The sequence below is a fragment of the Dermochelys coriacea genome, chromosome 3 (assembly GCF_009764565.3).
Source record: "Dermochelys coriacea isolate rDerCor1 chromosome 3, rDerCor1.pri.v4, whole genome shotgun sequence".
Classification (NCBI taxonomy): domain Eukaryota; kingdom Metazoa; phylum Chordata; order Testudines; family Dermochelyidae; genus Dermochelys; species Dermochelys coriacea.
The window spans coordinates 163,914,417-163,925,074 of record NC_050070.1 but is presented as its reverse complement, the minus strand read 5'-3'; the positions used below and the strand labels follow the sequence as shown (position 1 = coordinate 163,925,074).

Here is a 10,658-nt window from a genome sequence, read left to right as displayed (position 1 = left end):
GATTTCTTTTCATCAAGGGACTCAGAATTTTTTTGAGTCTCAGGTGCCATTTTCAGACTTGCCAAAGATTTTTTTTTTTTTAAATATATAATTTCCTCCCACTTGGGGTCTGTCTCTGTTTTTTGAGAAGCAGTAACAGGAAAACAACCAGGCAGCAGGATACTTAAAGAAGCTTAGCAAAGCTAAGTTAAAACACACCCAGAGGTAGGGTTGCCAACCCTCCAGGATTGGCCTGGTGCCTCCCGGCATCAGGATTGATCTCCTGGTAACTACTGAAAGCAATCCGGGAGATTTTAATAGGATAACATAGGATGACATTATGTCATGTTGGAAAAAAAAATCTCCCGGAATAGCTTCAGTCAGAGTTGGCAACCCTATCCACAGGAATTTTTATCCCGCTCACTTCAGAAGTTAATCAATATATCCTAAGTCCCAGGAAATACTGGCAGAATGACACTGGTGAGTGAATGCAGTGTTGTATATGCAGGAGTGAGGGTCACCAATCTCAATTTAAGCCTCTGTGTATATTAACTGTACCATCTGTTTTGTATTTTGAAAATGTGAAGTTACATAGACTCTACTGCTGCTCCATAGTATTTGGATCTAAGTGGAAAATAACAGACAGCTACTAGGATCTTGGACAGTTACCTGTGGCCTCATGGGGTATAAGTGGAATTGGTGCTTGACAATAGTGATTCTTGCTCACATGCGTAGGGATGAACTGACTGTGACCATGGCTTATGGTGGGAAGCGAGGCAATGCATGGGGGCATATGTTGGGTCACATGCCGCCACCACCCCCCGCCGCAGATTGCTTGGTCACATGGTGTGGTCAGGCTCCCTCCCTGCACAGTAGCTGAGTCCATGAGCTGCACCAAGCACAGAGAGGCAGAGCTGTAGGAGGGGCCACTGCATTAGCAGAGGAACAGCTGGGAGCTGCATGAGAGCTGCTGCTTTCTGGGAGAGGAGGAGCTGCCGGGGGGGAGGGGATCAGGACTGGAGCTATTCCAGGGTTGTGTCCCCCTACACTGGCAGGAGGCACAGGTCATCTATGGTGGGAACCTTGGGAGATTTTCATCTTCACTGTAGCATCATCTGGGAGCAGGTTAAATACCTGTCATGCTTCTATTTCTTATCAGAGGGCTGGTTACTGGCTGGTTGTAGTCCTGCCTATCTTCTTCTGTGGTTCTGCATCACACAGAGTGAGAGGATATATGAGATATACAGATACCACTGAGCCCTTTCAACACATTATGGTAACTGAACTATATTGTCCCTTCAGAAAGGACAACTCACTGGCCTGGAGAATTCAAATTCAAATAGGAGCATGACACTATCTACTCTCTTTGTGAGGACTACAACATTGTGAGCACCCCCACTGTTTACTCAGAGCTCTGTGTACATTAGCTTATGGCATATTAGCTATTTTGTATTTTTGAATTCTTTGCCAGCTATCTGCCTGGAGAGTCTTGTCCACAAGTTCAGGGTCTAACTGACCGCCATATTGGGGATTGGGAAGGAATTTCCCCCCAAGGTCAGATTAGCAGAGAGCTTAGGGATTTTTTGCCTTCCGCTGCAGCATGGGGCACTTGCAGGTTTAAGTAGTGTAAATGGTGAATTCTCTGTAACTTGAAGTCTTTAAACCATGATTTGAGGACTTCAGTAACTCAGCCAGAGGTTATGGGTCTATTACAGGCATAGCTGGCTGAGGTTTTGTGGCCTGCAATGTGCAGGAGATCACACTAGATCAAAATATAGTCCCTTCTGACCTTGACGGGTATGAGACATTCTATAGACCCAGCTCTGCCAACCTCAGTTGGGTTCAACCCTGCAGTATCACTGCCAATTTCCTCCCTTTACCCACACAGAACTATAGGGTTTGCAGTGTCTCCCACAGTAGAGGAAGGACTGGCCTCAGCTGTGAATGCAAAGGGGATTCTGTGTGTAGGATGCTGGAAATATACAGATATTGTAGCTCTCCCTAGCTCACAGACTGAAGAATACAGACTGAGTTGCAGAGCGTGTCAGTATACAGGTTTTGCTTAAATCCTTACCTGGATTGATTGAATACCAGGCTACTCTGGTTTAATTTTAAATCACTAAATAAGGTTTTTAAAACTTGAAGTAACTTCATTGTATGCTTTGGATCAAGCATCTTCTAGTGGGATTCAACCAGCAGAGCTAAAGCCTCAAATTTGATTTAGTGATCTCCCCTATGCTGAGAGATACTGGATTGCAACATCTAATGCCTCATGGTTGTTTATGTATGACTTTACATCAGGGCTACTTCTGAAGTTACCAAGACTGAGTCTCGGCAGACTATGCATTTTCAGGTTTAACGTAAGTGGCACTTTCAGATTTGTGCAGTAGACACTAAATAAAATAAGAGGAGGGAGAGAACCACAAGCAAGACTAGCTCTGTCCTTCAAGCTACAGGGAAGCCAAGTAGAGAGTTGAACCATGGATAGAGGCTCGCTCTCAGAGAAATTTCATGTGCCAGGGCCTTTAGATGATGACACAGCAGCAATTGTACTCCTTGCCATTCCAACTGTATTTCAAGATCAGAACCTTCTATAAAGGGCCTGATTTGTTCCGTCTAATAGGAAATTGCAAAGGGTGGGAAGGAAACTAAGGTGGAAGAAGGGCAGTAAATGATTCCCCTGAATTGTTCTGCACACCCCAAAACGAACATTAGAGCAAATGGATTTTTGGCAACACGTGTAGTTGGGCTATTATTTTAAACTCTGCTTCCTAAATCAAATAACCTACCCTTTCAAAGCAAATTTGTTCTTTAACCTGAAGATTAGCTGAAGCATTAACAAAATAGGCCAGTTAGGGCTGTGACAGAGACAGTGTGTGGGCAGCACTTTGCTAATTTGACCTCTTTTCACAGAAATGAGAGGAAACTGTGATCTGAAGCTGACATTTCCCAGACTGGGACCACAATTCACTGATAACAGGGCTTTGAAGTCACTGGAGCAGAGCCAGGAAAACATTGGAAGTATTCTTCAGAGAATATCTGTTTCAGATTACCCCAATTTATAGTAAACCACACATGCTAACTTTAGCATTTCTTCTGCCTTTAAACGCTTTTCGTTTTCTGACTGATTGATCTTGAGCCTTTTCCCTGGCTCGTACAGCAACATTTCTTGTCCAAAACATTCCTACTTTGCAATCCAGTTCCCTTCCCCACCATGTGCCAATAGGTTCACCTCTCCTCTCATCCTATGACCCACATTAACTGTTGCAATTTTTTTTTGCAGGCAGTGGAGCAGAACTGGTAACTAATGCACTGACTTAATGGAAGAAAATGTATTTGATGTCTTGTTTTCTTTAGTTCATTTGCTCACACCCTAGTTGGTCTTTGAGTTCTGTCAACAGCTGGAGACTGTGTGTGTATATTTAAGACAGTATTTTCAAAGAAGTTAGGCACTCAAATCCCATTGAAGTACAATGGGAGTTGGCACCTAGTTCTCCTAGACTCCTTGGAAAAATCCCAGGATGCTCGTGAACGTTGTCGGATTCATAGCCCTGCAGTGTGAAATCCTTCCTGTAACCAAATAATGCTGTTACAACAGAGGCAGTGCAATCTTCCCCAACTTGCCCAGCTAACGCTTCTTGACCAGGACTTTGAGAGATCACCTGTCCATGGCCTGTCTACAGTATTGTTAACTAGCGTGGCCATTAATGCCAAATGCGGAGGTGATTTCAATGACTTAAACATTGGAAAGCAAAAAGAGGTCATCAAACTCATTTCACAAAGGCCACTGAACAGTCATCAGATGGTATCAGCTTTCAGTCACTGCCAACTTAGTTTAATTTCCAATCAATGATTTGGAATGAAAGGCTCTGCATCTCACTACAAATCCCCAGAGCTACCCTGTTGCCTTCTCCAAGATATATCAAACCATAACTACATAAACAATAGAAGAGAATCCATTCCATTTGGCCACAATAGCACTCCTGGTGAGTGAATTCACAATATATCCAAATCTTATCTGAGCACCTTTGGTTTGTGACTACGATCTTAAAGCATTCATTTGTATAAAAATGCTCCTTCTTTATCAATTCCTGCAAAATAGAATGTATACCTTCTGTAGGCAGGTGCAGGTCTCTTCTATCAATGTTATAAAGAGGTCCAACATATGTCATCTTTCTTTGTAACCAGTCAAAACACAAATGAGGAGATGCCATCAATAGAGAGAGCTGATCTGAAAAAAAAATAATAGCTAACTTGCTATTCTCTTCTTTGAGTGTAAGGTTCTCCCACTCCTACTCATGCAGCAAAGCACTTTGGTCAGCAAGTAGTTCCACGGATTTCAGTAGGGCTTAAGGTGCTACTCAACGTGAGAAGTGCGTATATCAAGTATATTGGCTTCAGGATAAAATAGGCTTCAGAAAAGAGCAGTTTTCCTGCTATTATCTTACATTTCTGCTCTTTTCCCTCCTTGGGAAATGATAGGAAAGTTTCACAAGAGGCGGTCTTGTAAAATGTCTTATGGCTCCTTACCTCAGCCAGATCAGGAATATCATGAGTGTAAATTTGTATATGGCATTTCCACTTCAGCCACAGTTAGGAAGTGCAGAGGAATGTGAATATTTTTTCCCATTTTTAAGAAATCTTACTGAATTTAACATCGTAAGTGAGGTCCTGCCTCAGGGTGGCCTTGTGTTTCAGTTGATTGTTATGCTGGATTGAGCTGACATGGAGTAAGAGTTTCAAGAGTGCCAAAGTGACCTAGGAGCCCGCACCCCATTTTCAGAATTGAAAGTCAATGAGTCTTGGAGCTTTTAGAAAAATCCTACCCTTTGTCTTTAGTTTGCCTTCAAAAAAAGAGACTTAGGGGAAAAAAAGCTAATGTATTGAGCTAGTGGACATTTTTTCAAATTTTCACACGCACACGCAGTCAAAAGCTTTGTTTTGTTTTTACCATCTCTTTTTATCACGTGGAAAAATGAAACCCACATCGCTAGGCAGGTTCTCTGCTTTAAAAAAAAACCCACAAGTATTGTTGGTGTGTCTAGAATGCTACAGTCAACTGATCAGCAGCAAAGTCCCAGCTATTGAGAGACATGCCACTGAGACAGTTAGTTATTTTTAAAAAGTGAAATAAAGTAGGAGCCACACTCCTTATTGTGAACTGAGAGAGTCAGAAAAGGCCCAAACTATCCTTGTTCCTCACTTTGGTTATTGCAATTAACTCATCTCTCCTTCCCACCCTGAAGGCCATTATATGGTAATTGGTTGACTTGTAATGGCATGAAAAATGCAGTTATGGCCATCAGAGATTGTATTAAATACCAAAGTGACAGATTTTGAATCTTGCTTTTAGATTTAAAATGGGGCAACTGAGAACTTCACTTTTACAACTTTCACTTGAATTGCCTAAATGAAAGGGACCTTAGCATTAGAAAAAGAAATGGAAGGCTTCACAAAACTGTTTATAATCTACCTTTTGGTTGGTCTTGCTTATTATTCTACACTGAATACAAGAATGCAGCTCCTTAAAGCTTCAGTCACCTTGCATTTCATCTGGGGTGAAATTTACTATGTATATGACCGAAAGTAAAACTACTGTGTAAACTGCAAAACAAAGGCTAACCACTATCAGTTCCCTGTACAGTATTTCAATCTGGGTTTGTTTGTTTGTTTGTTTAAGAGATAACCCATCCAAAGGATGGGTATATGAAGAATGCCCTAAGTACCAGGATATCAAGGAGTCATTGCACAATCCAATGCATTATTGCCAATCTAGAAAAATTACTTTTCAAATGTCTCATGATCCAACTGTTCTGCTTTGCTCCCCACACCGGTAAAATGGAAGTGATACTTACACACTGTCTCACAGGATTGTTTAGGATTTAACATATGGTGAAAAATGAAGGGCTACTAACAGTGTTAAGGATATGACATGGCATACAAATAAGCGTATTCTAGAGAAGCAGTATTCTGCTAGACACTGAATATAACCATAGTAAGACAATCTCTGCCCCAAAGAATTTACAGTCTAAAGAGGCAAACAGACAATGGTTGGGAGAGGGAAAAAAAGTATATTATTCCCATTTAAATATGGAGAACTCAGAGGTTAAAGCCCAGATTTTTAAAGGTAATTAGGTGTTGCTGCACTCAGCTTTGTAACATCTAACTGCTTTAGGAGCCTAGCTCCCCTTTGAAAATGCAATTTAGGCTCCTAAATCAGGTAGGTGTTGCAATGCTGAGTGCCACAATGCCTGAATATGTTAAAATCTGGGTCTAAGTGACTTCCGCAAAGTCACACAGAAATTATATGGCACAGCTGATAACTGAATCTAGATCTCCTGAATCCCAGCCCAATGCCTTAGCCACATGACCAGCCTTACTCTCTGCTGGATGCCACCACAGTAAATGTATCCTTCACGTAGGTCTCTCCAGTTTGGGTTGCATTAGCAGATCTGGAATGGATGTAAAAATTCAGAATTTTAGCATGTTTTGTTTTTAATTGCTTGTGGAAACTCTCTTGGCAACAACAAAAAATTCCTGCACCTAAATAAAAAGCTGCTTGGGTTGGCTAAGCTTCATTAAACGAGTCAGAACAACAAAGCAGCACCCTCTTTTTTCATGTGTGCACTGTTGTCAGCGCTTAGTGGTCTGCGCTGTACTGGTTTAATGAGACTAGATTGCACAATACCTGCAAAAGCATTAAGCAATTGAAATGCATCTTGCGGGGGGATGCATCACCCACCCTTTCAGTCCATTTTGAATCACTATGTACATGGCGGCCATACATCCCCATTTTGGTCCCAGCCATCACAATTTTTTTTTGGAGGGGGGGCAAAGTGGGCATTTTTCCCCATTTGCTCTGGTCAAAAAAGGGGGGTGCAGAGGAATGTGCAGGGGGACAACTGGCAATGCCAGCCCTGCACAGAGGGGAGGCAGGGCTTCCGTGGGGGCAGGCAGGGCTCGAGCAAGCAGTGATGCCAGCCTCATGAGTGCGGAAAGAGGAAGGGGCAGCAGGCAGGGCTCAGGTGAGCAGCCAGCCCCAGCGTTATGGAAATATGGTCACCCTATCTAATATGTGCGTTGCTGCCCCATGCACAAGGGTGAGGGGGTGCCTCGGGCCAGTGCCAAGCACAGTCCCTTTTTTCCCTTTGGTAAATATGGTCACCCGATGGAAATGAATAAACTGCTGAGGAGGAGACAAGTTGAAAAGTTAAGAAGCATCATTACAGAAAAGGATACTATTGGGTCATGTTATTCACCCTGTGTAAGAGATCATCATTATAAAATTTACTCTACTATTCCTCCTTATCTGTCTTTGAATAGATGGCTTAGTAGTTCCTAAAGTGAACCATCTCCGGGCCATGCATGTGATCATTCAAAGAACGTTCCTGAGGTTTAAAAAAAAAAAAAGACATATCAAACCCTGAACTACAATGCATCTGCGATGATTCCCCTTTTCTAGCAACCACTGCTCCTGTCAGATCACCCCACTCACAATAATTAATTTGTTTACTGACAGAAATTCCCATACACATGGGAAAGCCTGCAAAAAACCCATCACCATCCTGTTTGTTATGTGCACACATGCAGGGATTCCACAGATTCTGAACGCTGAACGCTTTCATTTCCAGTACATATGTTGCTCACTGTAGGCTAGTCACAGCTAGGCACCCCCTAAGCGCATGGTGTAGTATCTCTCACTTTTCTAGCACTGCCCTGCCAACAAGCACTGAGGTGGCTTCTCTTCCACTGACTCAGCCCTCGGGCCAGGTCACCATTTTAAGTCCACCCCTTCTGCGGTCCACAACTGTCCAAACTAAGAGTCCCAAAATGTCTTTAACACAAACAAAATCCTCCTGCCCTCTCTAGGGCTATTCCTCAACCTGTCTTCAGGACTTAGCCTGCAGCCCCCCTGCTAGGCTCATTAACCCTTTAATGGGCTTGTAGACCCCCTTCCTTGGGGCTAGTAGGGAATTCAGTCCCAACCTCTAGTCCAGGTTCCAGCCCAGGACACTGTACTGAACAACTAGGTCAGCTCCTTTACTTGTGCTAAGGTTTCCCCTGGGCCACTTTCTACCCAGCTTTTTCAGCTCCCCCTGTCCCTTCCCTGCTTTAGTCAGGGTCTTTCCCAGGCCTCCCTGCCTGAAGAGCTTTTCGTGCTGTGCTGTGCTGTGCTGTGCTTCCTGCCTCACTCTCACTCTAGCTAGGCATTATCACCATTTAAGCTACCTATCCCTTGCACTGCAGCCATCTTCCACTCTTTATGGGGAACTGCCTGATTCCCCTCAGCTGGGGCTCATTTTGTAATCAGGTTAGCTTAGCTGTAGGCTCCAGCCACCCTGTTACACCTACAATGAATTGAATTCTACAGCACTGGAAGTAGGGTTGCCAATTTTATAACTGCACAAAACCAAACACCCTTGCCCCATCTCTGCCCTGCCCCTTCTCTGAGGCCCTGCCCTCACTCACCCCCTCCCCCTCCCTCTGTCACTCACTCTCCCCCACCCTCACTCACTTTCACTGGGCTGGGGCGGGGGTTGGGGTGCAGGAGAGAGTAAGGGCTCTGGCTGGGGGGGTGCAGGCTCTGGGATGGGGCCAGAAATGAGGGGTTCAGGGTGCAGGAGGGGGCTCTGGGCTGGCGTGAAGGGTTGGGGTACACGAGGGGGTGCAGCTCCAGGAGGGGGCGCAGGGCTGGGGGAGGGGGTTGGAGTGCAGACTCTGAGAGGGAGTTAAGGTGAGGGAGGGGGTTCAGGCTCCAGCAGGGTGATACCTCAGGCAACTCCCAGTCGGTGGCACAGCGGGGCTAAGGCAGACTCCCTGCCTGCCCTGGCTCCGAACTGCTCCCATAAGCGGCCGGCATGTCCGGTCCCTAGGCAGAGGCGCAGCCAGATACCTCTGCTCTGTGCCCGCACCCACAGGCACCACCCCCGCAGCTCCAATTGGCCATGGTTCCCAGCCAATGGAAGCTGCGGAACTGGCGCTCAGGGCAGGGAGCAGTGTGCGGAGCTTCCCTGATTACATCTGTGCTTAAGGGCCACAGGGCCATGCCGGCTGCTTCTGGGAGATGCATGGAGCCTGCCTTAGCCCCACTGCACCGCCGACTGGATTTTTAACAGCCTGATCAGCAGTGCTGACCGGTGCCACCAGGGTCCCTTTTTATACAATTACTAGTTCTACTCATCCCAATGGTATATGCTTCATACCCAGACAGTGGCATTTGCTCCTTACCATGACCAGATTTGCTCAATAATGGCCCAATCCTGCTCCCACTGAAATGCGAGTTTTTCCACTGACTTCAATGGGAGCAGGAGCAAGGTCTAATTACATGGCAAACATTTCCCTATGAAGCTAAATCCTCTACATTATACATCTAATGTGTTGGATGTATCAGGCCAGATCCTCAGCATGTGTAAATCAGCAAAGCTAGATAGTCAATGGAGCTCCCTGGATTTATATCAGTTGAAGATCTGGCCCATCATAACCAATGGGCTAAGCAGGTCTCCTTCAGCAGTCGACCATAATATTAATTGATTGATCAGAATCAAAAGCCAGTTGCTTCCCACCACCAATCATTTTTGTCTATTTTTAGAGGGGGCTAAGAAAGCAGACCTATTCTTAATCACCCCTCTGACCTTGTAAACCAACTTCTGTTTATCTTTTCATCCTCTCACTACCATCAGTCGATTGTAATTCACACTCTCCCACTGAAATGGCAAATAGATTTCTTTTCCCCCTAACTGCAAACCACATATACCTATGTGGAATGCAGGAGAAATGTTTTCCTTTTGATATTAAAAAGTTCTCCCACAAATTAAGTAAACATTGGCTGAACCACAGTGTTGGTATATTATTTAGGAATGCAGCCTCACACAAAGCCAGGGGCTTTTCATAGTGTCAGAAGAAACCTCAGGCATTGGAGTCATCCCCAGGAAACATATGAAAATGATGTGTACACGTGTCAAGATGCCAACTGCAACTGTGTGAATATATTGCTGTGGTTTGAGCTGGTAGGAGGGTGAGGGCTGTAAGGAACAGTAGGAACTAGTTTTAAAAAGTATCTTGTGAGACTGATTTAAATGCACATAGAAAAAATGCTCAGGCAGCAATTAAGACTGAGAATCTACAACCCTGTAAAATAAAATTAATAGTTATAGCTGCTAAAATCCTAAATGCTGGAAATTCTGATAATTTGCAGTTAATTCTTTCTCCATTGCATATCCCTTCACTGTTTCCCCCTACAGGTTATAGAGACCCTTACCAGCTGTCCAGAGCTGATCCTAAACATGACCAGTAGGAAGAAGGGTAAGCCTTGCCTATACAGCAGGACACGAGTGGCTCTCAACCTTTCCAGACTGGTGTACCCCTTTCAGGAGTCACATTTGTCTTGCATACCCCCAAGTTTCACCTCACTTAAAAACTACTTGCTTACAAAAGTCAGACATAAAAATACAAAAAAGTGTCACAGCACAGGGTTACTGAAAAATTGGTTACTTTCTCATTTTGGCTGTATGACATTTTAGTTTGTACTGACTTCGCTATTTTTATTTATGTAGCCTGTTGTAAAACTAGGCAAATAGATCAATGAGTTGATTTATCCCCTGGAAGACCACTCTGTACTCCCAGGGGTAAACATACCTCTGGTTTAGAGCCATTGTTCTAAGTCCCCAATCCACTGTATA

General features: G+C 44.3%; 2 long non-coding RNA genes across 3 annotated transcripts; one reads left to right on the top strand and one right to left on the bottom strand.

Moving 5' to 3' along the window:
- Positions 1-223: 223 nt before the first annotated feature.
- On the top strand, positions 224-8,860 carry LOC122459499. Its single transcript, XR_006280237.1, has 3 exons — positions 224-235; positions 6,463-6,465; positions 8,732-8,860. It is a non-coding gene; the product is annotated as an uncharacterized LOC122459499 (long non-coding RNA).
- On the bottom strand, positions 2,340-8,208 carry LOC119853498. 2 transcript variants are annotated; one of them, XR_005292098.2, is made up of 5 exons: positions 7,475-8,208; positions 7,239-7,367; positions 6,360-6,431; positions 4,091-4,210; positions 2,340-3,549 (listed from the first exon to the last, which is right to left on the bottom strand). It is a non-coding gene; the product is annotated as an uncharacterized LOC119853498 (long non-coding RNA). The 2 variants fall into 2 exon arrangements; XR_005292097.2 differs by having other exon boundaries at positions 7,966-8,208.
- Positions 8,861-10,658: the final 1,798 nt, after the last annotated feature.